The sequence below is a fragment of the Macaca thibetana genome, chromosome 9 (assembly GCF_024542745.1).
Source record: "Macaca thibetana thibetana isolate TM-01 chromosome 9, ASM2454274v1, whole genome shotgun sequence".
Taxonomy (NCBI): Eukaryota; Metazoa; Chordata; class Mammalia; order Primates; family Cercopithecidae; genus Macaca; species Macaca thibetana.
The window spans coordinates 106591777-106618863 of NC_065586.1; the positions used below are offsets into that span (position 1 = coordinate 106591777).

Here is a 27087-nt window from a genome sequence, read left to right on the forward strand (position 1 = left end):
ACCCCAGGTCCTCACACAGGCCTGACACAGAGTAAGCCACTGATAAATATTTATTGAATGAAAGAATGTATGGCCAGGGGTAGTAGCTCACACCTGTAATCCCAGCACTTTGAAAGACTGAGGCAGGAGGATTACTTGAGCCAGGAGTTGGAGACCAGCCTGGGCAACATAGTGAGATCCCTATCTTATTTAAAAAAAAAAAAAAGAATGCATAAAGGACCAAATGAATGACTCTTGTTTGTTGCAGACCAATGCAGTCACACATGGGCCTGCGCTTCTCCTGTCCTTCTTTGGCTGGAAAAGACCATCTGTGCCCACAGACAACTGCAACAAAGAACCGCATCCAAATGAGTGCTTTTGTCAAGATGCCAAAGAGGCCCTGTGGGCAGATCTGGAGAGGTCAGGAAATAGGGACTAGGGATAAGAGTGGTCTTGGTCCCCAGAAATTCCCGCTTAAGTGGAGATGAGCTGCAGAAACCCCTTTTTGATTTTAATCTTGATGCAAATCTTTAAAATGTGTGCATCATTTTTACCATTGTGGTAGGCAAAATAGCTTAATGCAGGCATAATTGCCTTAACCAACCATTTTCTTACTGAGCTCTCACATGAACCCTAAAAGGTAACCAGAAATCTGTTTTTAATGGAAGACATAGTTGAGGTTCAAAGATATCAAACTACTTGCCAAAAATTACTCAGTTCTAAATTTTGTCCTAGACCAGAACATTACTGAATGATGTTTGACCTCCTCACTCATATTGCAATGACATCCTTTGTACAGAAGAGACCCTAAGTAGGGGTGGCAGAATATTGTTAATATCTAACACTTATTGACTTATTTCTATGTGTCAGGCACTTTTCTGAGACACTTAAATGTAGAAACTAATTTAATCCTGGCAGTGTCCCTATAAGAAATGAACTCTTGTATGGGGTGGGACTGTGCACGGTAGAGCAGCAACAGAGGTGAGGGCTCATCTGGGGATCACAAGCTAGGGCTGTGGGAGCTGGGCCATTGAGGTCAGGGCTGACTGAACTCATGGACCTGATACTTTTCTCGAGAAACAAACCAGCTCAAAAGAAAAATGGCATTTGTTGCAACACAAGGAGCCATGGTGGTTGACCAAACCACTCTGATGAAAAAGTACCTTCAGTTTGTGGTAGCTCTCACAGATGTAAATATAACTGATGAAACAAAGTTAAAAATAATGCAAGAAAGTATTTGCAACCTCATGGTGACCTCAAACCAAGAAACATACAATGGATACACAAAAAATAAAAAGTAAGAAACTAAATCATATTGCCAGAGAAAATCACCTTCACTAGAAGAAGACAGGAAGGAAAGAAAGAAGAGAAAACCAGAAAACAACCAGAAAGTAAATAACAAAATGGCAGCAGTAAGTCCCTACTTTCGATAATAACATTGAATGTAAATGGACTAAACTCTCCAATCAAAAGACATAGACTGCCGGAATGGATGAGAAAACAAGACCCATTGATCTAGTGCCTGCAAGAAACACACTTCACCTATAAAGACACACATAGACTGAAAATAAAGGGATGGAAAAAGATATTCCATGCCAATGGAAACCAAAAAGAGCAGGAGTCACTATACTTATATCAGACAAAAACTATAAAAGACAAAGAAGACCACTACATAATGATACAGGGGTCAATTCAGCAAGAGGATACAACAATTTAAAATATATATGCACCCAACACTGGAGCACCTAAACATATAAAGGAAATATTATTAGAGCTAAAAACAGAGACAGACCCCAATACAATAAGAGCTGGAGACCTCAACACCACTTTCAGCATTGAACAGATCTTCCAGACAGAAAATCAACAAAGAAAAATCAGACTTAAACTGCACTATAGACCAAATGAATCTAAGAGATATTTACAGAACATTTTATCCAAGAGCTGCAGAATATACATTCTTTTCCTCAGCACATGGATCATTCTCAAGGATAGACCATATGTTAGGTCACAAAATAAGTCTTAAAACATTCAAAAAAGTTAAAATAATATCAAGCATCTACTCTGACCACAGTGGAATAAAACTAGAAATTAATAACAAAAGGAACTTTGGAAACTATACAAATACGTGGAAATTAAACCATCTGCTGCTGAATGACCAGAGGGTCAATGAAGAAATTAAGAAGGAAATTGGGCCGGGTATAGTGGCTCACACCTGTAATTCTAGCACTCTGGGAGGCCTACATGGGCCAAGCCCTTGAGCTCGGGAGTTCAAGACCAGCCTGGGCAACATGACAAAACCCTGTCACTACAAAAAATACAAAACTTAGCTGGGTGTGATGGCACGTGCCTGTATTTCCTCCTGTATTCCCAGGAGGCTGAGGTGGGATGTCAAGGTTGCAGCGAGTTGAGATCACACCACCACACTCCAGCCTGGGTGGTAGAGCCAGACCCTATCTCGAAAGAAAGAAAAGAAAGAAAGAAAGAAAGGAAGAAAGGAAGAAAGGAAGAAAGGAAGAAAGGAAGGAAGGAAGGAAGGAAGAAGGAAATGAAAAAAACTTCTTGAAGCTAATGATAAGGGAAATACAACATGCCAAAACCTCTGGGATACAGCAAAAGCAGTACCAAGAAGGAAGTTTATAACTAAAAGTGCCTACATCAAAAAAGAGAAAAAACTTCAAATGAACAATCTAACAATGCAGCTTAAAAAACTAGAAAAGCAAGAGCAAACCAAACCCAAAATTAGTAGAAGAAAAGAAATAACAAAGATCAGAACGCAAATGAATAAAATTGAAATTAAAAAGATACAAAAGATCAATGAAACAAAAAGTTGGTTTTTCAAAAAGTTAAACAAAATTGAGACTAGTGAACAACACAGTCAAGATGGATAAAGGTGACCCCAAGAAACCAAGGAGCAGATGTCTGCTTATGCCTTTTTGTGTAGACGTGCAGAGAAGAACATAAAAAGAAAAACCCAGAGGTCCCTGTCAATTTTGCAGAATTTTCCAAGAAGTACTCTGAAGGGTGGAAGACAATGTATGGGAAGGAGAAGTCTAAATTTGATGAAATGGCAAAGGTGGATAAAGTGCACTATGATCAGGGAAAGAAGTATTATGGACCAGCTAAGGGAGGCAAGAAGAAAAAGGATCCTAATGTCCCCAAAATGCCAGTCTGGATTCTTCCTGTTTTGTTCAGAATTCCGCTCCACGATCATATCCACAAACCCTGGCATCTCTATTGGAGACGTGGCAAAAAAAAGGCTGAGTGAGATGTAGAGTAGCTTAAATGACAGTGAAAAGCAGCCTTACATCACTCAGGAGGCAAAGCTGAAGGAGAAGTATGAGAAGGATGTTGCTGACTCTAAGTCGAAAGGAAAGTTTGATGGCACAAAGGGTCCTGCTAAAGTTGCCCGGAAAAATGTGGAAGAGGAAGGTTAAGAAGACAAGGAGGGAGAAGAGGAAGAGAAGGAGGAGGATGAATTAAAAAACAAACAAACAAACAAACAAAAAATACCTGTTTATCTGTCTCCTTGTGAATACCTTAGAGTAGGGGAGGGCCGCGATTGACACATTTCTTATTTGAGAAGTGTCTGTTGCCCTCATTAGGTTTAATTACAAAATTTGATCACGATCATATTGTAGTCTCTCAAAGTGCTCTAGAAATTGTCAGTGGTTTACATGACGTGGCCATGGGTGTCCAGATCACCCTGAAACTGTATCAAAGTTGTACATATTTCCAAACATTTTTAAAATGAAAAGGCACTCTTGTGTTCTCCTCACTCTGTGTGCTTTGCAGTTGGTGTGACAAGGCATTTAAAGATGTTTCTGGCATTTTTTTTTTAATTTGTAAGGTGGTCTTAACTATATGGTAATTGGCTGGAAAACCTAAGTTATCAACTGTATATATCTATAGTTGGTAAAAAGAACAAAACAACCAGGACAAACTCTTGATGCTCTTTGCTTGGCGTTGAGGCTGTGGGGAAGATGCCTTTTGGAGGGGCCATAGCTCAGGGCGTCACTGAGGCTGGACCTATTGACTCTGCAGTGGGCATCCATTTAGTTTCAGGTTGTATGGTTTCTATATATTGTGACATAGCATTTTGCTGCCATCTTAGCTGTGGACAAAGTGGGGTTCAGCTGGCATAAGAAGCTGTTTGTTTGTTTGTTTTTCCCGAGACGGAGTCTCGCTCTGTCACCCAGCCTGGAATACAGTGGCGCGATCTCTCGGCTCACTGCAACCTCCGCCTCCCAGGTTCAAGTGATTCTCCTGCCTCAGCTTCCGGAGTAGCTGGGACTACTTTTTAAATAAACTGTAGAACTCTTCATTGTCAGCAAAGTGAAGAGCCACTGTATCAGTGAAAGTTCAAGAGCTTTCTGTACTTAAACACGATTTGAAACATTTTTTGTATGTTTAGAATGCTAAAATGTTTTTGAAGTTAAATAAACAGTGTTACATTTAAAAAAAGAAAGAGAGAAAAGTTAAACAAAACTGACAAATCTTTAACCAGACTAAGAAAAAAAGAGAGAAGATACAAATAAATAAAATCAGAAATGAAAAAGGAGACATTACAACTGATACTTCAGAAATTCAAAGGATCATTAGTGGCTACAATGAGCAAGTATATGCCAATAAATGGGAAAATCTAGAATAAATGGACAAACTCCTAGATACACACAATCTACCAAGATTACATTGGGAAGAAATTCAAAACCTGAACAGACCAATAACAAGTAACGAGATCAAAGCCATAATAAAAAGTCTCCCATTAACCCATTTATGCCGGAGGTTGCAAATTTTGTGTGTGTGAAAAATCAGACCTTGACGATGACCTTGAGCAGTAGGATATAAATAACTGCCACAAACATAGTGTTCCAATAATGGAACACTAGGCATAAATTGGTTGTTGAAGAAAAGCCTGGGACTTGATGGTTTCACTACTCAATTCTAACAAACACTTAAAGAACTAATACTAATCCTACTCAAAGTATTCATAAAAATAGAGGAGGAGGGAATACTTCCAAACTCATTCTACAAGGCCATGTTACCCTGATACTAAAACCAGACACAGACACATCAAAAAAAGAAAAGTACAGGCCAATATCTCTGATGAACATTGATGCAAAACCCTCAGTAAAATACTAGTAAACCTAATTCAACAATACATTAGAAAAAAGTCATTCCTCATGACCAAGTGAGATTATCTCTGGGATGCAAGGATGGTTCAACATATGCAGATCAATCAATGTGATACATCATATCAACAAAATAAAGGATAAAAACCATATGATCAGCCTGGTGTGGTGGCTCATGCCTGTAATCCCCGCACTTTGGGAGGCTGAGGCAGGCAGATCATGAGGTCAGAAGATTGAGACCATTCTAGCTAACATGGTGAAACCCCGTCTCTACTAAAAATACAAAAAAATTAGCTGGGCATGGTGGTGGGCACCTGTAGTCCCAGCTACTCCAGAGGCTGAGGCAGGAGAATGGCATGAACCCGAGAGGTGGAGGTTGCAGTGAGCTGAGATTGCACCACTGCACTCCAGCCTGGGCAACAGAGCAAGACTCTGTCTCAAAAACAACAACAACAACAACAAAAAACAAACAAAACCCTATGATCATCTCAATTGATGCTGAAAAAGCATTTGATAAAATTCAACATCTCTTCAGGATAAAAGCCCTCAGAAAACTGGGGATACAAGGAACATACCTCAACATAATAACAGCCGTATATGACAGACCCACAGCTAGTCTCATACTGAATGGGGAAAAACTGAAAGTCTTTCCTCTAAGATCTGGAACATGGATAAAGAAAATGTGGTACATATACATGATGGAGTACTATTCAGCTATTAAATAAGAATAAGATCCAGTCATTTGCAACAACATGAATGGAACTGGAGATCATTATGTTAAGTGAAATAAGCTAGGCACAGAAGACAAACATCACGTTCTCAGTTACTTGTGGGATCTAAAAATCAAACCGTGATGGCATTAGGTGGGGCAAGAAAAAAAAATTTACATTTAAATCAAAATGATTGAACTCATGGACCCAGAGAGTAGAAAGGTGGTTACTGGAGGTTGGGAAGGATAGTGGGAGACTGAGGGAAGTTGGAGATGGTTAATGCTACAAAAAAAGTGAATAAGACCTTGATAGCACTTGATACAACTTGATAGCACAAGAGGGTGACTATAGTCAATAATAACTTAATTGTACATTTTAAAATAACTTAAAGAATGTAGCTGGATTGTTTGTAACTCAAAGGGTAAATGCTTGAGGGGATAGACACCCCCATGCCCCATGGTGTGCTTATTTCACATTACATGCCTATATCAAAAGATCTCATGTACCCCATAAATGTATACAGCTATTATGTACCCACAAAAAAGATTTACATTTTTTAAAAAAGAAAACATTTTTAAAAGAACTATTGTAATCCTCCGTTAACAGATGGGGGTCGAACGCGGTGGCTCAGTCCTGTAATCCCAGCACTTTGGGAGGCCAAGGCGGGTGGATCACCTGAAGTCAAAAGTTCGAGACCAGCCTGGCCAACATGGTCAAACCCCATCTCTACTAAAAATATATAAAATTAGCCAGGCATGGTGGCAGATGCCTGTAATCCTGGCTACTCGGGAGGCTGAGGCAGGAGAATTGCTTGAACCCAGGAGGTGGAGGTTACAGTGAGCCGAGATTGCACCACTGCACTCTAGCTTGAGAAACAAAAGCAAAACTTCATCTCAAAACAAAATCAAACAAACAAAAAAAGGGGAAACTGAGTCCAGGCAAAGTAGTTCATGCCTGTAATCCCAGCACTTTGGGAAGCCTAGGCAGGAGGATCACTTGAAGCCAGGAATTTGAGGCCACCCTGGGCAACATAGTGAGACAGCCCCTCAAAAAACAAAAAAATTTAACAAGGCTAGTAGCCCTAGCTACTCAGAAGGCTAGGGTAGGAGGATCACTTGAGCCCAGGAGGTTGAGGCTGCAGTAAGCTACGATCATGCCAGTGCACTCCAGCCTGGATGACAGAGCAAGACTCCGTCCATAAAAACAAACAAAACAGACGGGGAAATGAAGACACAGAGAGGTTAAGTATCTTGCCACAGACACACAGCTAGTGAATGAGTGTGGCAGCAGTGGTAATTTTCTTTGACTATTCCATATGCTTTCCTTCATACCTACCCTCTTCCTGGGAGGCTGGGCTATGACTAGTTCTAGCCAATGAAATATGAACAGAAGTAATGTCTGTCACTTCCAAATTGAGGCAGTGAAAAGTCTCCAGGCACAATTCTCCAGTCTTTTCTTTCCCCTGGCATGGAACCTGTGGAGATGTGCAGGCAGTGCAGTTGCAAGATAATGGTGCCTCCAACCACCTAGATCCCTAAGTGACCGTGTGGAGCAGAGCCCCCACTGTCCTGCATGGGGCATGTGGCATGGGGGAGAAATAAATGGTTACTGTGTTAATCACAATTTTTAGGGTTGTCTATCACCACAGTCTACTAGCTTATCCTGACTAACACATTAGTGGAATTGAGGCTCAAACCCCACTCTGTCTTAACTGTAGATTCTAAGGTTCAACCTTTAGAGCTTCTGGATATGTATCTCACCTAGTAATGGTCACAAATATCATCAGGACAAATCGGGCCTCTTCTCTCCTTCCCCAGCACCCTCAAGCACGGAAGGGATATATCTCATGGAGCCCTTGGGTATCTTTAAGCCTTTATTAGCATTCCTACTCTCTGTCCATTTGGTTCTGGTGAAGCCCATGACCCAGCCTGGCCAAACAGAGAACTGAATCCTTCTAACCTCAGCAACCGGTCCCAAGACTCTAGTTGGTGCAGACAGGGCAAATCCCAGGACTTGTGTAGGATTTACCAGGAAAAGAAGGGCGGTCTGTTCTGCTTATCCTTAAGAGGGTATGAACTGATGGCCATTCTGCCACCCCGTGGGAACTAAACATGAAACCAATATAAGGTGAGCTAAAAGACCAAGAATAGATAGAACCATTTGAACCACTGGATTTAGCTGTGTCTGAACCTAGCTCTACTCAAAAAAATCTGTTATTGATCAAGGCAGTCTGAATAGGACTTTTCTGTCACTTGCAACCAAAAGAATTCAGAGTGGTCTCCCACTATACCTTCTGTCTGCTGTGTTCCAGATGGAGGCAGAAGAGAGACAGCTTGGCACCTGGGTAACCAGGAGCAGGGGGCACCATTCATAGTCACAGAGAAGTATGGAAGAGATGGTGGGCTTGGACACAGCAGGGCTGAGGTGCTGGCAGGGTGCCCACGTGGAGCTGCTCAGCAGGCTGGCAGGAAGTGTGTGTGCAAGTCTGGAGGCTGCAGGAGCCTCTGACCCAGACACAGGAGGTGGCAGCTGAGTGTGTGGGAAGACATGATATCATGGAGGGGTGACCAGAAAGAGGACAGAGAATGGAGGTCAGAACCTTGGTGAGCAGGAATCTTGCCACAATGAGAGAGTTAGGAGTGAAGGGCATTCAAGGGGCGGAAGATGTGTATGGCATGGGGAAAGCTCCTGAGCCACTCTCCCTCAGTTTCCTTCCCTGTGAAATGGGTTCACAGTGAATACCTGTGCTGTGTTGTGGTGAAGATGGAGAACACATATCAAGCTCGTATCTGAGTTCCCAGAGCTCAACAAACATAAACTGGTAATAGCTAACGGGAGAAGAGAGAGAGAATGCCCAGCGTGGATGTGGAAAGAGGAGTTCTTGGAGTTGCTTCCTTCCTAAAATTCTCCAGCCACTGCACTCACGGTGTGCTGTGCTGAAACTGCTGGTTGCCACCTTGCTCTCTCCACACCCTGGCAGCTCCTTGAATAGGAGCTGGGACTCATTCCCTTTGTATCCAGGAGCCTGGCACAGTGCCTGGCACAGAGCATGCACTGCATAAGTGCTTGTCGATCATTAGAGGAAGGCAAGGACTCCCCCAGTGCAGACATCTGCAGCGGTGGAGGAAGAGAGGCCTGAGAGAGGATTATTGGATTTGTTCATCAGAAGTCCCTGGTGACTGTTGGCAGTTGGGCATTGAGGGGTTAACAGGGATTCAGAGCTGCTCTGGCTGTCCCTGTCTCCTCCACAAGTCACTCCCCACCACCACCTGCCCCCCAGCAAGTGAAAAAAATTGGGGGACAGGGAGGATCGGGCTGATTTCTCAATGAGTTTTCTAATGGACAGGCTCCCTCTCTTTCTCTCTCTCAGGCCCAGACTCGCCAACTCTGCCACCCCCTGAATTTGGTAGGGGCTCTTATCTCAGAAGCTGCTGGAAGAATTTGGCATTTTGACCCTCTTTCATCACTCCTAGGGCAGTCTGGCAGACAAAGATGGTGTACACAGCAGCTGAGCTCATTCACAGAAGCACCACACACATACAAGGCTCCTCCAAAGTGAGTCCCCCTCCCCCAGGGACCTGCATCTTTATGACACCTGCACAGGCCTAAGGCACATGCTGCAGGGTGGATCTGACATGAGTTGGGGGTGGAGGGCCGGACTAGAACTCTGCTTCTCCTGGATCCTGGCCTTGCACAACTTCATTTGCCCTGAGGCCCGACATTGCATCCTTGGGGTTTAAGTCACCTGCACTGGGAGTCCTCAGTTGAGATGAAAATTCCCCCAGGGTGGAACACAGTTACTGTAGGGAAAAAAAAGAGCTGAGTCCCTTTGAACCCACAGGACTGGGATTTGCTGGAGGGCGAGATGCAGAAAGGGAAGGGAGTGGAAAAGTACTGCAGAAACCCTTCCTTCCTTCACACTTTGGAGTTCCACCTTTCTTTTCTTTGGTAAACATTTACTGGGTGCCAATTCCACACCAGTTGCTGAGCCAGGTGCCAGGGGCACCTAGTCTGTTCAATCCAGTCCCTTGAGGTGAGAGTGATGTAAGACTGTGTATTCATGCCTGAGAACTACAGAGGTTGAAAAGGAGTCACGGGGAAGCTGAGGGACTGGAGGGTCCTTCCCCGGCCTTCCTAACCTCCAGCCCCAGCCTTGCTAGCCCAGCCTCCATCTCAATGGTGAGGAGAAGGGCCGGGTGTGGTGGCTCACACCTGTAATCCCAGCACTTTGGGAGGCTGAGGCAGGCAGATTTCTTGAGTCCAGGAGTTCAAGACCAGTCTGGGCAACATGGTAAAACCCTATCTCTAAAAAAGAAAAAAGAAATTCTGTCTCTACCAAAATTACAAAAAATTAGCCAGACATGGTTGCACACACCTATAGTTCCAGCTATGCAGGAGGCTGAGGTGGGAGAATCACCTGAGCCCAGGAGGTTGAGGCTGCAGTGAGCTGTGATCACACCACTGCACTTCAGCTTGGGCAACAGAGTGAGACCCTGTCTCTAAGAAAAAAAAAAAATGGTAAGGGGTGAGGAGAAGCTGAGGGGGCACAGCAGATCAGAGCTCAGAGTCCCAGGAAACAACTGGTGGGAGGGACTTGGAAGGACCTGCTCATACCTCTTAACCCTCCAGTCCCTGAGGAGTGGGAGGTGATGAGGGGTCCCCCGGGTACCTTCTCATTGAGACAATCGCAGTCTTCCAGTGCAAAGCATCTCATCAGCCTTACTCCTAAGAGAACGATTTTCCCTCTTCCCTATCCCCAGGTGGTTCCCACGGATGCTCCTCTGCTCACCTCCACACAGGAGAGGAATGAACCTTGTTCCCAGCTGGAACCCCTCTCCAGAGTCCAGGTGAACCTCGGAAGGCACAGTTAATGCCCTTTACCTAGATCAGTGGTTCTCAAAGTGAGGTGGGAGGATCCATCATATCAGATACCTGGACCCTCATTAGAAAAGCAAATCTTAGAAAAGTAAAGGGGTGGTCCAACATGCCATTCCAACCAGCCCCCAGATGATTCTGATGCCATCCGTCTGGGAACCACTGGTCGGGAGAACAATTCAGCTAGAATTTTCTGCGTGCCTGGATGTGGAGTGGGGAGAGGGGAAGAGGAGAATCCCAGTAGCCTGGCTGGTGGCAGCAGGTGGGTTTCTCCGGAAGAAGGAGCTGGTCTGCTTCAGGGCCAGGGGTCTGCCCCTCCCTCAGGCTGGGGATTCTTGTGGTGAGCAGGTGCACTGGGGAGAGATAGACCGTGGTTTTCAGGAACTTCTTAAAGGGATCTGAAACTCCCAGAACATCAAGAGCCTTTCTTTGAAAAGATTTTAATTTAACACACAATTATCACTTGAATCTACTTTCATTGGAAACATTCAAACCACACCAAAACAGAGATAGCAACAAGGAAAAGTCCTTCCTTGATGCCCTCAATGCTAAATCCTGTCCAGAAGCAGCCACTGACACCTGATGTTTACCCTTCAGGACCTTTAGGGACATTTATTTGTACACACAGAAGGACAGAGTCTGGGTGCTTTCACATAAAGAGGATAATGGGAAGAGGTTATGTTGGGCAACTCCCTCCTCCCTCCCTTTAACAACACGTCTTAGAACCTCTGCTTTAAATGCCTGGAAATCCAGCATCAGGCTCTCTCTGGGCCTCTTTTCAACAATATCTGGAGGGCGGTGGCTACAGGGCCAAGAAAAAAAACCATTTTAACACCACAGCAGAGCACCCCACCCTTCTCCTGAATACCTCCACCATCCGCTGTCCATGCCGACCCTGTGACTGCACACACACACTGACGCTGGTCTGGTTTAAGGAAACCCTTCCCAGTCCTCACCCAGCGTGGCAACCCCTGACCTCACAGGCAGCACAGCGCTGAGGCACTGGGGCCTCCTTTTGCTCCAGACAGAAATTCCTTGGCCCGGAGAAGGCCCTCTCTGGAGTCCCAGGACAAACGGGCGTTGGAAGGGCTGTGTCACCACTGAGAGTTGTGCGTGTTTGCATGTACATTTACCCTGGGCGGGAGTTCAGAGCTTTCCTTTTGATTCCCATAGGCCTCTGGTACTCTATACAGGATGAAAACCAAGCTGTACATTGATTGCCTCTTACTGGGTTTTCTAATTTACAGTCGAATGCTTGGGAGTCAGCCAGCTCTTGGGAAAATGGCGGCCTCCCCCTCCCTGAAAGCTCAGGCCTGGGTTCAGGGCGTCCTCTCTCTAAATGGCAGAGCAAGAGGGAGGAAAAGCTGAAGATGAGAGAAAGAGTGAGGCAGATGGGCAACCCAAGTGTCCTGGGTGGAACAGTATCCCCCCAACATTCATGTCCTTCCCCAAACCTCAGAATGTGACCTTATATGGAAATAGGGCATTGCAGATGTGATTAATTTGAGGTTATACTGAGTGGGGTGGGCCTTTAATCCAGTATGACTGGAGTCTTTATAAGGAGAGAGTAGAGGCTGGGAGCGGAGGCTCATGCCTGTAATCCCAGCACTTTGGGAGGCCGAGGCAGGCAGATCACAAGGTCAGGAGATCGAGACCATCCTGGCTAATATGGTGAAATCCCATCTCTACTAAAAATACACACACACAAAATTAGCCAGGCATGGTGGTAGGTGCCTGTAGTCCCAGCTACTAGGGAGGCTGAGGCAGGAGAATGGTGTGAACCTGGGAAGCGGAGCTTGCAGTGAGCTGAGTTCACACCACTGCACTCCAGCCTGGGCAACAGAGCAAGACTCCATCTCAAAAAAAAAAAAAAATTAGCTGGGCATGGTGGCGGGCGCCTGTAGTCCCAACTACTTGGGAGGCCGAGTCAGGAGAATCATTTGAACCTGGGAGGCAGAGGTTGCAGTGAGCTGAGATTTCACCACTGCACTCCAGCCTGGGCAACAAAGCAAGACTCCATCTAAAAAAAAAAAAAAAAAAAAAAAAAAAAAAAAAAAGGGAGAGGAGAACGGACGCAGAAGACACCGAGGGGAGAACGCCATGTGAAGATGGAGGCAGACACAGGAGTGATACCTCTACAAGCAGAGAACATACAGGGCTGCCGGCAACCACTAGAAGCCAGGAGCGTGGCCTGGAGCAGACCCTCCACCAGGACCTCCGGCGGGAGCCCTGCTGACACCTTGAGTTCAATGCTGGCCCCAGAACTGTGAGAGAGGCATCTCTGTTTTAAGCCACTCACGTGGTTAGTAGTACTGTGTCACAGGAGCCCCAGGAAATGCATATACCAAAGTAGGGGGAGCAAAAAAAGCAGAGCTCAGTCATGACTTCTGGGGAGACCCTGAAGCCCCCACAGAGTCCCCAGCATTCAGCGCCTGAAAGGGCCGGGCCCCTTCGGGTCCAAGAGTCTGCCCTGTGCTCACTCAGTTGTGCAGGCAGCTCCCAGCCCGGAGAGAGAGTTCCCTAATAAACAGGCAAACCAAACCCATGTTCCCTCCAGGCCCTCGAGTCACCTGCCACTTGGCAATGAGAGGACGTCAGCCCAGTTCCTGGCTGGCGGCTCTGACAGGCGCCCATCTGCTCCGGAAGTGTCCGGCCTGGATAAACAGAGCCAGGCTCTGCCTCCCACGGCCGACCCAGCCAGGTCAAGCGGAAGCCCAGGGCCTCAGGCCTCAGGTCTCCCAGGGGTCACTTTCCACCCTGACCTGATCACAGCTGGCTACCCCAGCAGGAACAGGCATCCCTGGAAAACGGCAGTGAAGACACGGGAAAGGAAGAGTTGGAGACCTACCTCCCAGGCCACTTCCCTGGATATCTGCTGGGCCCAAGGTCACTGCCTCTCCCATCTGCCCCCCTCCTCACTCACGCCCACATAAAGCCATCTGCCACCCTCGCCCCCTGGCAGGCACCACAGCCTCATGACTCAGCACCCAGCCCAGAGCTGCTCTGTGGGTGGCCACTCCGGAACCTTGCAGAGAGGGAGGTGCTAGGAAGGGGGTTTGAGCGGGGGTGGGTGGAGGCAGAATACACGTGCAGACCCCAGGTGGCTGTTCACAGAGCGCCAAACCCTGACAGCACTGCCTTCATCCGGTTTTGCAGGCAACCACCTCTCCAGCAGAGGTGTTGCCTAAAATATCATGGCCTAATTGACATGCACCTGATCAGTTCCGCTTTCCCTCCAGGCTTCCCCACTCGTTCTCGAGGTCCTGATCCCAGGCCATGCTGGGACCCTTTCTCCGGTTCCATCCTTGCTTCTTGTTGTGCCTTCCCCACCTCCTTGCAGCCCCTGGAACACATCCCTGGAACAGCTAATTCACCCCCACACACCCTTGAGTAGATAAAGGCCCACAAATGTACTGGAGACTTCATGTCATCCTTTGAGCAAGGGGCTTGACCCCAAGTGCCCACCCCAAAACACTTGTGGTAATGGTGACACCGTAGGTGCCATTCTGGGGAAGGGAGAGAGTGAGGGTGGAGGATGTCATCCCCACAGTGGCAGGGCAAGAGACAGGTCCCCGCCCCAGGAATCTTGGGCAGGTGGTTCCAGGTTCCGTTCTGAGTCAGGCATTCTTTATACCTGTTGCTTTCGCCCATGGTGGCTTGGCCCCTGGAAGATCAGGATTTGAGGCCAAGCCCCAACCCTGAGGGTGAGGATAGGGCCCGAGTGGGAGCTGTGTTTCCTCTGCTGTTGCTGAGACCCATCCACAGGGTCACTGCCCCTCTATAGCCTTTCAGGCCAGAAGGGAGATGTAGCCACTTAGCCTCATAGCTGAAGACAGGTCCTCAGGATTTGGCCCTGGTTCTGTCCCTTCCCAGGTAGCCCCCTGTGGGGTCAGATTCTCCTGGAGAGCCAGGCAAGGGTGCCCCTACTTCTTCCCAGCCCTGTTCCCTCCTAACCAAGTCCGCAGTCTCCCTTCATTTCCTAATGGTTGTTTTAACTGCTGGGAACCTCAAGGAAACAGGCATTGCCTAACAAAAACAAAGAATCCTGGGAAATTTCAAGAAACTTCAAAATTGTAGCCAGAAGAGCCCAACCACACTTGAATCCCAGTTCTGCAGCTATGTGTGAACCTGAGCCAGACACCCTCTCCGTGGCTGGGTTTCCTCAATTCTATGAACAGGATAACAAGGGCACCTGCCCCAAAGGACTGTTATGATGCTGAAATGAGGCAGAGAATTGTGAAAAGGCACAATTTGAGACAGTCTGGTTCCTTGGTAGAAATGGACACAGTTCAGTAATAGCAATAATTAATAATCATCACGGCGACTCTTTCTTTACATGTTCTGTGTTGACATGAGCATCAAGCATTGTGTGGAGGGTTTCAGCTGCACTAACCTTCCTAAGGTCTGTGTACTTTGTTCCAGTCTTTCTTCCCACACTCTTTTTCAGGAGACAGTTCAACTCTCCCAGAGTCACCCCTTTCCCGCATTTACACCCCCCCTTTCCCCCTAGGCCCTGGGCTATTTTCCAGGCCACCCCCTGCCCCCCAGTCCAGGGAGAGTCTCCCAGGAATTTGCCCTGCTTCCCAGAACGGGAAGGTGGGCAGAAAACAACCCAGCTGGAAAATCAGAGTACATGTTTCCGTACAACTTCTTCAGAATGATAGACTTCTAGAACAAACAAAAAGCCCCATTCAGGAGCCGCTCTCTATTTTGCCCTGGTACTCCCAGCCTGCCCCACTGCACAGCTGCAGAAAACGTGATGTTCCTGAGGCCACACAGAGAGTAAGCAGCAAAGACTCCAGCAACATGTGGCACTTGCAATGCATGTGCTGCATCCATTCACTTCGTAAACACCTGTGGTGCTGACGTCATGCTCCACGGTGATCAATACCAAAAACGCCCATATGCTCAGTGCATTGACATTCGACGAAGAGGGCTCAGAGCCCAAACAAATCAACAAGGCAATTGCCAAGACTAACAAATGCCGTGAAGAAAATGCATTCTGGTGGTGTGGGACGGAGGGATAGGTGGATTCAGGGGAGGGAGACTTCTCTTCACCTAGAGTAGTCAGAGAGGCCTCTCTGAAAGGTGACACTGAGTCGAGAACTGAACGATGAGACACAGCTCAGGAAGGTCTTGGGGAACAGGCGTCATACTCGGGGAACAGCGAATGCAAGGGTCCTGGTGCAGGAATGTGTTCGTTCTCTTTCAGGAACAGGACAATCAGTATAGTTGGAGCAGAGCCCATGAGGAGAGGTAGGAGAGGCAAGGAAGACAGCCTCATAGCCACTGTAATGGGCTTGGATTGGATCCTAACAGTGACAGGCTAGGAGGGTTTTAAGTAGGGCAATGACCATTATGCCTTATGGCCTAGAAAGATCACTCCGGTGGCTGTGAATGGCTCAAAAAGGGCAAGAAGTTCCAAGGAAGCTGTGGTGGCCTGGACCATGGTGCCAGCTGTGAGGTGCAGGGAGGTGAGAAGCAAAGACCTTCATCCTAACGCACCTGAAGTGCTTAGTTAGCACTGAGCCTGGCAGCCACTGAATTATGAGTGATGGCCCCTCCAGAGATGGGGGCCTGAGGAGGAGGTGCTGGGGGCTAGATGTGGCCACAGGTAGCAGTGACAGGGACTGGGGAGACTGCCTTTCCTGGGCTTAAGACTACAGGCAGCCTCCAGAGGTAGCAAATGTCACCGACTCTGGAGCCCACATCCTACTTTGGTTCTCTGAAGCCTGTGTCATCTTCCCATTCTTCAAAGGTCATTCTCAGAGCTACTCTCTGTGACATAGAAGCATTCTAGAAATAAAAACCTGCCAGTAATTAGAATGGAAGTAGCTTACGTATTTTTTATATTCCAAAATTGTGTTTACATTATACAAACGCATAAAAATTTCAAGTGCAAGAGCACACAGTGAAAAATAATTCTCCCTCCACCTCTGTCCTCCCTCCCTGGAAAAAATTCTCTGTTTTCTACTCATTCTTTTTCCAGAAAAATTCTCAGCACACACACACACAAAATTACATCCTATTTTTAAACATAAAGATCGCATACATACTGTTTTGTACCCTTTTTCACACACACACAAATATTTCTTGAAGATCATTTCTTATCACTCCACGGATCACAATCTCAGTCTTTTTAGTGGGTACATACTATACCATAGAATAGCTGTGTTAGAGAGGAAAGTGGACATTTAGATGGTTTCGGGATTTAACTACTATAAGGAATGTCACAAAAAAACTCCCCATATGTAGTCTTTGGTATTTTCATTGCACAAATTCCATTTGAACCATGGTTCAAAAGATAAATTATAGGTTTTGTTTTCACAAATACTGACAAATTGCCCTTGGGAACAGTTGGATTAATTCACCCTGACCCCCACTGCCAGCTGACTCCGAGGGCATGCCCTTCACAATGTCAACATAGGCATGGTCCAAATGTTTCATGACACCTTACAATATAATTTTTTTTTGAGACAGAGTCTTGCTCTGTCACCCAGGCTGAAGTGCAGTGGCTTGATCTTAGCTCAACTACAACCTCCCACTCCTGGGTTCAAGTGATTCTCCTGCCTTAGCCTCCCAAGTAGCTGGAACTATAGGCACACGTCCCCATGCCTTATTAATTTTTTTTTTTTTGTATTTTTGGTAGAGACGGGATTTTGCCATGTTGCCCAGGTTGGTCTCAAACTTCTGAGCTCAAGCAATCCTCCCACCTTAGCCTCCCAAGGGATTGCAGGCATTAGCCACTACACCTGGCCTGTAACTGTACTTTTTAAGGGTAAGCACACCTGTATAGGTGTTGTGGGTGTTATCACCCCCATTTTGTAGACCAGGAAGCACATGACACCCACCCCAGGGCACAAAGCCAGTGGGGTGGAAAGCAGGGGCCAGGTGGGGGAGTGGCTGCCTCCACAGATACTAGGACTCTGGCAGTCAAGACACAGTACACAGGTCGGAAGCCAAGAGACAGGGCAATGGTCAGGTCCGTAAACCCACTCCACCAGGACCAGGGACACAGAACTGTCTATTCTGTACCCCTGCCTGTGCCAGCCTGAGGCCTGGATGTGGGTGTCGATTAGCCATACTAGGGCAATGGGAAGTAGGCCACTTGCTGGAGGAGTAGGGAGTTTAGGAGTAGAGATAAGAAGTTTCCTTTCTTCCACCATGAACAGGTTGGCGGCTGCAAAACAGGAAAATGCAGGCTCCATTAAAAGGAGAGAGAGAAAAAGAGAGGCCCCTGTCAATAAACCACAGTAGCCAAATGAACCTAAGTTTAGCATCACTCTCTAACCCTGTATGAGAGCCTCTTGACTGCCGATTCTTCTAATGGGCTCCACTTCCGTGAACTCAAAGGTAATGGAATGAGTTTCAGCAAAAACTACGCTCTAAATAAAGCAATACAATCAGAGCTGCTGACCTTCGACAGAAAACTCTTCTTACAGGCTCTGGACTTGAAAAGAAGTAAAGAATGTGCTCTTTGTGAGGGTGCATTTGTGTGTGTGTGTGTGTATGTGTGTGTGTAGACTAAATTTTAGGTATGGATGAAAACAGTAAAAAAAAAAAGTTTCTATCATGTTACTAGGACTTGCTTGTTTGAAATAAAAAAAAAAAAAAAACCTTAAAGAAAAATGTTAGTGTAAAGAGGGCAGGGAAACATGGCTGTTTGAAACCAACATCAGGGCCCATATGGGTGTAGGACTTATTATTCATAGATAGGATTTCCGTGGGTTTTCAAGGCTGGCCTCCAAGGCTCATGCAACCTGCCCCTCCTGGGTTCAAGTGATCCTCCTACCTCAGCCTCCCGAGTAGCTGGAACGACAGGCACAAGTCCCCACGCCTGGTTATTATTATTATTATTATTATTATTATTATTATTGTTATTATTTTGTGTTTTTGGTAGAGATGGGGTTTCGCCATATTGCCCGGGATGGTCTCAAAATCCTGATTTCCTGATTTTTGGCAATCAAGAAAGTCTCCTACAGAGTGCTGCAGCAGAGATAGGCATTAGGCCCCTAAAACAGGCACATACTAGAAGCTTGTGTCCAGACAGGGCTTGCTGAGCACTGTGGGTCACAACCAAGCGGCCATGAAGGCCCCCAGGGGTCCCAGATAATTGGATCAAAGAAGCCCAGAGCCTATGGCCATCACCGCCGGTCTGAGATGCTGGAGTTTCAGTCATTCATCTTTCTGAGTGAAGATGGTGTCTGTGCTCTCCAACTTTCTGATTGTCTTACATGCCACCTACACACTCCATCCATTCCACTGTCTCAGGCAGTCAATAAATAAATTATCTTTGAGCCCATTACAAATCAGGGGCACTAGTGGTGGTGAGAGGTTGGTGATGGGGACTTTTACAGGGATGGTGGGGAGTATAAGTGGCTTTGGAAAACAACTGGGCATTATCTTGTAACACTGAAGTTGCACACACCAATGACCCAGCAATTACTTCCACTCCTAAAATGATGCCTTGGAAACTCTTGCACATGTATGAAAAGCCTTCACAAGGATCTTCAAAGAAGCATTGTTCATAATCGTAAAATTATGAAAATTCTCCTCTGACTGGAGAAGGAATGAATTGAGATCTCTTCCCACAATGTAATATTATGCAGTAGTGAGAAATGAATGCACTAGAGTTACAATGAATCAGATGGATGATGGCCGGGCGTGGTGGCTCGCGCCTGTAATCCCAACACTTTGGGAGGCCGAGGCAGGTGGATCACTTGAGCCCAGGAATTTGAGACCAGCCTGGCCAACATGGTGAAACCCTGTCTCTACAAAAACTATGAAAATTAGGCCAGGCGCGGTGGCTCATGCCTGTGATCCAGCACTTTGGGAGGCCAAGGCGGGCAGAACACTTGAGGTTAGGAATTCAAGACCAGCCTGACCAACATGGTGAAACCTCGTCTCTACTAAAAATACAAAAATTAGCCAGGCGTGGTGGCGGGCACCTGTAATCCTAGCTACTCAGGAGGCTGAGGCAAGAGAATCGCTTGAATCCAGGAGGTGGAGGTTGCAGTGAGCCGAGATCGCGCCACTACACTCCAGCCTGGGTGACAGGGCAAGACTCTGTTTCAAAAAAGTAAACAAACAAACAACAGCAGCAGCAACAACAACAACAAACAAATAAAACAAAAAAACCCCAGAAACTTAGAAGTGCTGGATCCTTGGTTTTTTTATAATTAAAAAAAATTTTTTTAAAGATGAATGAATCTTGAAACAAATGATGCGTAAAAAAATGAGTTCCAGAAGACTACAATACACTATAAAATAAAAATGCACTTTATTTTTCTAAAGCTTAAAAATAAGCAAAGATAAACCTTTTCTAAATAAATCATATAAATGTCTTAAAACTTTTTTACAGCAAGAGATTTTGAGCATCAAATTTAGGACAGTTGTTACCTCAGAGGGGCAAACAGATATGGCATGAGGAGGTCAATGGTTTCAGTCACATTCTAGTTGTTGTGCCACATAGTAGGTTACAAGTCTTTGTTTCATTATGTTTTATTAATTACAAGTATTCTTTTATAAAAAAAAAAAAACAACTTTTTTTTTTTTTTGAGACGGAGTCTTGCTCCTTCACCCAGGCTGGAGTATAGTGGCACGGTCTCGGCTCACCGCAAGCTCTGCCTCCCAGGTTCACGCCATTCTCTTGCCTCAGTCTCCCTAGTAGCTGGAGCTACAGGCGCCCGCCACCACGTCTGGCTAATTTTTTGTATTTTTAGTAGAGACGGGGTTTCACCATGTTAGCCAGGATGGTCTTAATCTCCTGACCTCGTGATCCGCCTGCCTCGACCTCCCAAAGTGCTGGGATTACAGGCGTGAGCCACTGCACCTGACCAAAAAACAACATTTTAAAAGAAAGAAATACTGCATTACTCCTGCTATGAAGGAGAATGCTATCTATTTGAGAAGCCAGATGCACAAACCAACAAAAAGCATTTTGTATGTCAAAATACAAGACAAGATCTCTATGAATGTCGATACATGTTTGGACTCTGGTTTTTTTAGACATTTGCAACATTTAATGTGAAATTATAATTGTTTCATATTGTTTCCTGAAGATATTGATACAGTGTAGGTCAAATGAAACACCAAAAGTAGAATAGAAGAGGCAGTATATGTATATCCTTTAGTATAGCCTATACCTTTAGAAGCTTTAAAAAAATTTTTTTTTGAGACGGAGTCTGTCACCCAGGCTGGAGTGTGGTGGTATGATCTCAGCTCACTGCAAGCTCTGCCCCCTGGGTTCACGCCATTCTGCCTCAGCCTCCCGAGTAGCTGGGACTACAGGTGCCCGCCACCATGCCCGGCTAATTTTTTGTATTTTTAGTAGAGACGGGGTTTCACCGTGTTAGCCAGGATGGTCTCGATCTTCGGACCTCATGATCCGCCCACCTCGGCCTCCCAAAGTGCTGGGATTACAGGCATGAGCCACCGCACCCAGCCTTTTCCTTCCTTCCTTCCTTCCTTCCTTCCTTCCTTCCTTCCTTCCTTCCTTCCTTCCTTCCTTCCTTCCTTCCTTCCTTCCTTCCTTCCTTCCTTCCTTCCTTCCTTTTTTCTTTCTAATATACTTTAAGTTCTAGGGTACATGTGCACAGCGTGCAGCTTTGATACATAGGTATACATGTGCCATGTTGGTTTGCTGCACCCATTAACTTGTCATTTACATTTGGTATTTCTCCTAATGCTATTCCTCCCCCAGACTCCCACCCCCTGACAGGCTCTGGTGTGTGATCTTCCCTGCCCTGTGTCCAAGTGATCTCATCGTCCTATTCTCACCTATGAGTGAGAACATGCAGTGTTTGGTTTTCTGTCCTTGTGATAGTTTGCTGAGAATGATGGTTTCCAGCTTCATCCATGTCCCTGCAAAGGACAGGAACTCATCCTTTTTTATGGCTGCATAGTATTCCGTGGTGTATATGTGCCACATTTTCTTAATCCAGTCTATAATTGATGGACATTTGAGTTGGTTCCAAGTCTTTGCTATTGTGAATAGTGCCGCAATAAACATACCTGTGCATGTGACTTTATGGTAGCATGATTTATAATCCTTTGGGTATATACCCTCCCTGGAAAAAAATTCTCTGTTTTCTACTCATTCTTTTTCCAGAAAAATTCTCAGCACACATACACACAAAATTACAACCTTCTGTCTCGTTGATCTGTCTAATATTGATAGTGGGGTGTTAAAGTCTCCCATTATTAATGTGTGGGAGTCTAAGTCTCTTTGTAGGTCTCTAAGGACTTGCTTTATGAATCTGGGTGCTCCTGTATTTGGTGCATATATATTTAGGATAGTTAGCTCTTCTTGTTGAATTGATCCCTTTACCATTATGTAATGGCCTTCTTTGTCTCTTTCGATCTTTGTTGGTTTAAAGTCTGTTTTATCAGAAACCAGGATTGCAACCCCTGCTTTTTTTTGCTTTCCATTTGCTTGGTACATCTTCCTCCATCCCTTTATTTTTGAGCCTATGTGCGTCTTTGTGTGTGAGATGGGTCTCCTGAATACAGCACACTGATGGGTCTTGACTCTACCCAATTTGCCAGTCTGTGCCTTTTAATTGGGGCATTTAGCCCATCTACATTTAAGGTTAATATTATGTGTGAATTTGATCCTGTCATTATGATGTTTGCTGGTTATTTTGCCCATTAATTGATGCAGTTTCTTCACAGCATCAATTGTCTTTACCATTTGGCATGCTTTTGCAGTGGTTGGTACTGGTTGTTTCTTTCCATATTTAGTGTTTCCTTCAGGAGCTCTTGTAAGGCAGGCCTGGTGGTGACAAAATCTCTCAGCATTTGCTTGTCTGTAAAGGATTTCATTTCTCCTTCACTTATGAAGCTTAGTTTAGCTGGCTATGAAATTCTGGGTTGAATATTTTTTTTTTTAAGAATGTTGACTATTGGCCCCCACTCTCTTCTGGCTTGTAGAGTTTCTGCCGAGAGATCTGCTGTTAGTCTGATGGGTTTCCCTTTGTGGGTAACTCGATCTTTCTCTCTGGCTGCCCTTAACACTTTTTCCTTCATTTCAACCTTGGTGAATCTGACAATTATGTGTCTTTGGGTTGCTCTTCTCGAGGAGTATCATGTGGTGTTCTCTGTATTTCCTGAATTTGAATGTTGGCCTGCCTTGCTAGGTTGGGGAAGTTCTCCTGGATAATATCCTGAAAAGTGTTTTCCAACTTGATTCCAGTCTCCCCATCACTTTCAAGTACACCAATCAAACGTAGATTTGGTCTTTTCACATAGTCCCATATTTCTTGGAGACTTTGTTTGTTTCTTTTTATTCTTTTTTCTCTAACCTTGTCTTCTCACTTTATTTCATTAATTTGATCTTCAATCACTGATACCCTTTCTTCCACTTGATTGAATCAGCTATTGAAGCTTTTGTATGTATCACGAAGTTCTCATGCCATGGTTTTCAGCTCCATCAGGTCATTTAAGGTCTTCTGCATACTGTTTATTCTACTTAGCCATTCGTCTAATCTTTTTTCAAGGGTTTTAGTGATGGGTTTGAACATCCTCCTTTAGCTCAGGGAAGTTTGTTATTACCAACCTTCTGAAGCCTACTTCTGTCAGCTTGTCAAAGTCATTCTCCAACCAGCTTTGCTCTGTTGCTGGCGAGGAGCTGCAATCCTTTGGAGGAGAAGAGATACTCTGATTTTTAGAATTTTCATCTTTTCTGCTCTAGTTTCTCACCATCTTTGTGGTTTTATCTACCTCTGGTCTTTGATATTAGTGACCTACAGATGGGGTTTTGGTGTAGATGACCTTTTTGTTGATGTTGATGCTATTCCTTTCTGTTTATTAGTTTTCCTTCTAACAGTCAGGTCCCTCAGCTGCAGGTCTGTTGCAGTTTGCTGGAGGTCTGTTCCAGACACTGGATCACCAGCAGAGGCTGCAGAACAGCAAATATTGCAGAACAGCAAATATTGCTGCCTGATCCTTCCTCTGGAAGCTTTGTCCCAGAGGGGCAGCCACATATATGAGGTGTCTGTCAGCCCCTACTGGGAAGTGTCTCCCAGTTAGGCTACACGGGGGTCAGAGACCCACTTGTGGAGACAGTCTGTCCATTCTCAGATCTCAAATGCCGTGCTGGGAGAACCACTGCTCTCTTCAGAGCTGTCAGACAGGGACATTTAAGTCTGCAGAAGTTGTCTGCTGCCTTTTGTTCGGCTATATTCTGCCCACAGAGGTGGAGTCTAGAGGCAGTAGGCCTTGTTGAGCTGTGATGGGCTCTGCCCAGTTTGAGCTTCCCAGCTGCTTTGTTTACCTACTCAAGTCTCAGCAATGGCTGTCACCCCTCCTGCAGTGAGGCTTCCCCCTCGCACATCGATCTCAGACTTCTGTGCTAGCAGTGAGCAAGGCTCCGCAGGCGTGGGACCTGCTGAGCCAGGCACAGGAGAGAATCACCTTGTCTGCCGGCTGCTAAGACCTTGGGAAAAGTGCAGTATTTGGGCAGGAGTGCCCCATTTTTCCAGGTACAGTCTGTCATGGCTTCCCTTGGCTAGGAAAGGGAAATCCCCTGACTCCTTGTGCTTCCTGGGTGAGGTGATGCCCCGCCCTGCTTCAGCTATGGGCTGCACCCACTGTCCAACCAGTCCCAATGAGATTAACCAGGTACCTCAGTTGGAAATGCAGAAGTCACCCATCTTCTACGTTGATCTTGCTGGGAGCTGCAGACTGGAGCTGTTCCTATTCGGCCATCTTGGAGCACTTTTTTTTTTTAGAGACAGAGTCTCACTCTGTCGCCCAGGCTGGAGTGCAGTGGCACAATCTCAGCTCACTGCAACCTCTGCCTCCCAGGTTCAAGCAATTCTCATGCCTGTGTCTCCCAAGTAGCTGGGATTACAGTGCACCACCACGCCTAATTTTTGTATTTTTAGTAGATATGGGGTTTCTTTATGTTGGTCAGGCTGGTCTTGAACTCCTGGCTCCAAGTAATCCACCTGCCTCGGCTGCCCAAAATGCTGGGATTACAGGCATGAGCCACTGCGCCCAGACTAGAAAGATTTTTTTTAAAATATTAACTGTAATTTCAAAACTAAAGTTTGCAGTTTGCTCCAATGTACCTCAAAGTCAAACTGGCAGGAACAGACTTATACAAACCTAATACACATACCTAACTTGGAAGGCTTATATTCTTATGCCATATTTTATCATCTGACTACTTAAAAAAGGGACTGAATTACAAGAATCCATCTCAGCATGCTTCTCCAATACATCAGTAGTGACATAATGCAAACATCAGAATGTCTAATAAAGTAACAAGCCAAATCAATTTTGTTCAATAAATTAACCCATTTATTATAGGCCAGTGATGTCTCAAAGAGTAGAGGAGCCTCTACTGGTCTTGCAATTCCTTCAGTCTTCTGATGGCAGACTTTACCCTAGCTTTGGAAGTGGTATTGTAGGTCCAGGCACTGCTAGGTACTGTCTTCATGCAGGAACCACAGTGCCAGATCTTCACAACTCAATTCTTCATCTTGTTTTTGCCAGAGAAAGAGCAAGTATACTTGGTGTGCTGGCTGATTTCAATTTTCTTCACCATTTTCTGGAGGGAGGCCCCATAGCGGGTCCCATATTTACTGATGATTCCAACTTTCATGGTGCGTTTAGCCCTGTGAACTAGGTCTAAGCCCAGGAAGACATGTTTGGACTCTTAATTGCAAGTGATCGAAACCAAATTCAAACTAGTTTGAGTAAAAGTAGCCAGTAAGTAAATAATAAGTAAGTAAATAAATAAACTGACTCATTAGTTTAGGTGGGGCTGGTGTCAAGGTCTCTAAAAACTGAAATAATGAGCAGATCACTTCCTTATTCTCTCTGCTTCTCTCTGTGTATTGGCTTCACTTTCTCCCACTTCATATAGGTAGCCTCTATCTAGAAAGGGGAAGAGAAGCAGGAATGCAGGTAGCTCCAGCCTGGCTTCCATCAAGCCAGCTTAGCAAACCCAAACCAAAGAGTTTTTCTTTTTTTCTCCATATGCTCCATATAAAAAAAAAATCCCAGGGAAGGATTGTGATTGGCCTGCTTTGGGTCACATGCCTAACCCTGGACCAACCACCCTGGCCAGGAGAAAAGGTACTGTGTGAGTGGCAGCCCCAGCTAGTCTCAGAAAGTGGAGGAGGGGCTATTCCCAGGGAAAAGGAGTGCGGTTCACAGAGGAAGGAGGGGAAGGGATGCTGGAAGACAAACAACAAACATGGCAGATGTCCCCTCCAGTGGCTCAGTCAGCACAAGGGAACAGGAGCTCAGGGAAGTGGGGACAGCAGTGAGGCTCTTTGGAAGAGAAGATCTTGCCAGTGTGAACTGAAGGAGGAGCAGCACTTGGAGTCTTTCAGGAGAGAGAAAGAAAGGCAGCTCCTGCCAGACCCTGGAGACTGGAGATTGTGTAATGCAGGAATGACTCCAGGAGCCTCTGAGGGAGCCATTGCAATTGTTCTGTGGGCTGGTCCAGAGTGTAAAAACCAACCCTGATGGGAGGGATTCCCTGGAAATGGAAAATAGGTATGCAGAAGGCAGAACACAGGATGTTGCGGAAGCCCAGGGGCCACCCCCACACAGGCCCAGGGCTGACTCAAGCAGACGTCTGGGGTCATGGAGCAGGCAGACTGGAGGCAAGTTGGGAACAGAACACAGTTCTGGACCAGGAACTCTTCCTTCTAGAAGGAGTTACCTAGAAGGATGGTTTCCATCTGTGATCTGTGCTGATCTGGCTCACCACCCCCAGACTGTAGCTCTCAGCAATCCCATGCTCAGAGGATGTGCCGGAGGGGTGCCCTCAGCATGGGACTAGTGCCCAGCAGGCACTCTTTTACAGTCTAAGGGGAGGCTGTGACCTCCAGATCCAAGTGTTCCTGCATTAGAGAAAAGTAGGATGGGGGATACGGGGTACCAAACTCCATTAGATCAACAACGCCATGTGTCATTTAAGAGCCCAGCACTCTAGAGTTCGCCCTGGATTAGAATCCCTGTTCTGCCGCCTAACAAATAAGTGACTTGAGCAACTTGTCTCAACTCTCTAAGTCTCAGCATCCCAATGAGTAAAATGCCCCTAATACAGTAGGAGCACCTACCTGAGAAGTGATTGTGCAGCTCAGGTGAGACAAGATTATGGTTGGCATGACATTCTCCATTGAGGTTTGCCATAGTTATGGCCATGATTTCATCATTTAAAGAGTCTCTGAGGTCACAGTCATGAGCCCTCAGACAGTGCAGACGGCCACCCAGAGGCTAGATGATCTCTTGTTAAGAACACTGTAGAGCAGGGGTGTCCAATCTTTTGGCTTCCCTGGACCACACTGGAAGAAGAATTGCCTTGGGCCACACATAAAATACATTAACACTAATGATAGCTGATGAACTAAAAAAAAAAAAAAAAAAAAAAAAAA

At 45.8% G+C, this 27087-nt stretch overlaps 2 pseudogenes; one reads left to right on the forward strand and one right to left on the reverse strand.

Moving 5' to 3' along the window:
• Positions 1–2859: 2859 nt before the first annotated feature.
• LOC126962279 (high mobility group protein B3-like) lies at positions 2860–15720 on the forward strand (annotated as a pseudogene).
• Positions 15721–25037: 9317 nt separating this feature from the next.
• Positions 25038–26845, reverse strand: LOC126962280 (60S ribosomal protein L37a-like; annotated as a pseudogene).
• Between the last annotated feature and the right edge of the window lie 242 nt (positions 26846–27087).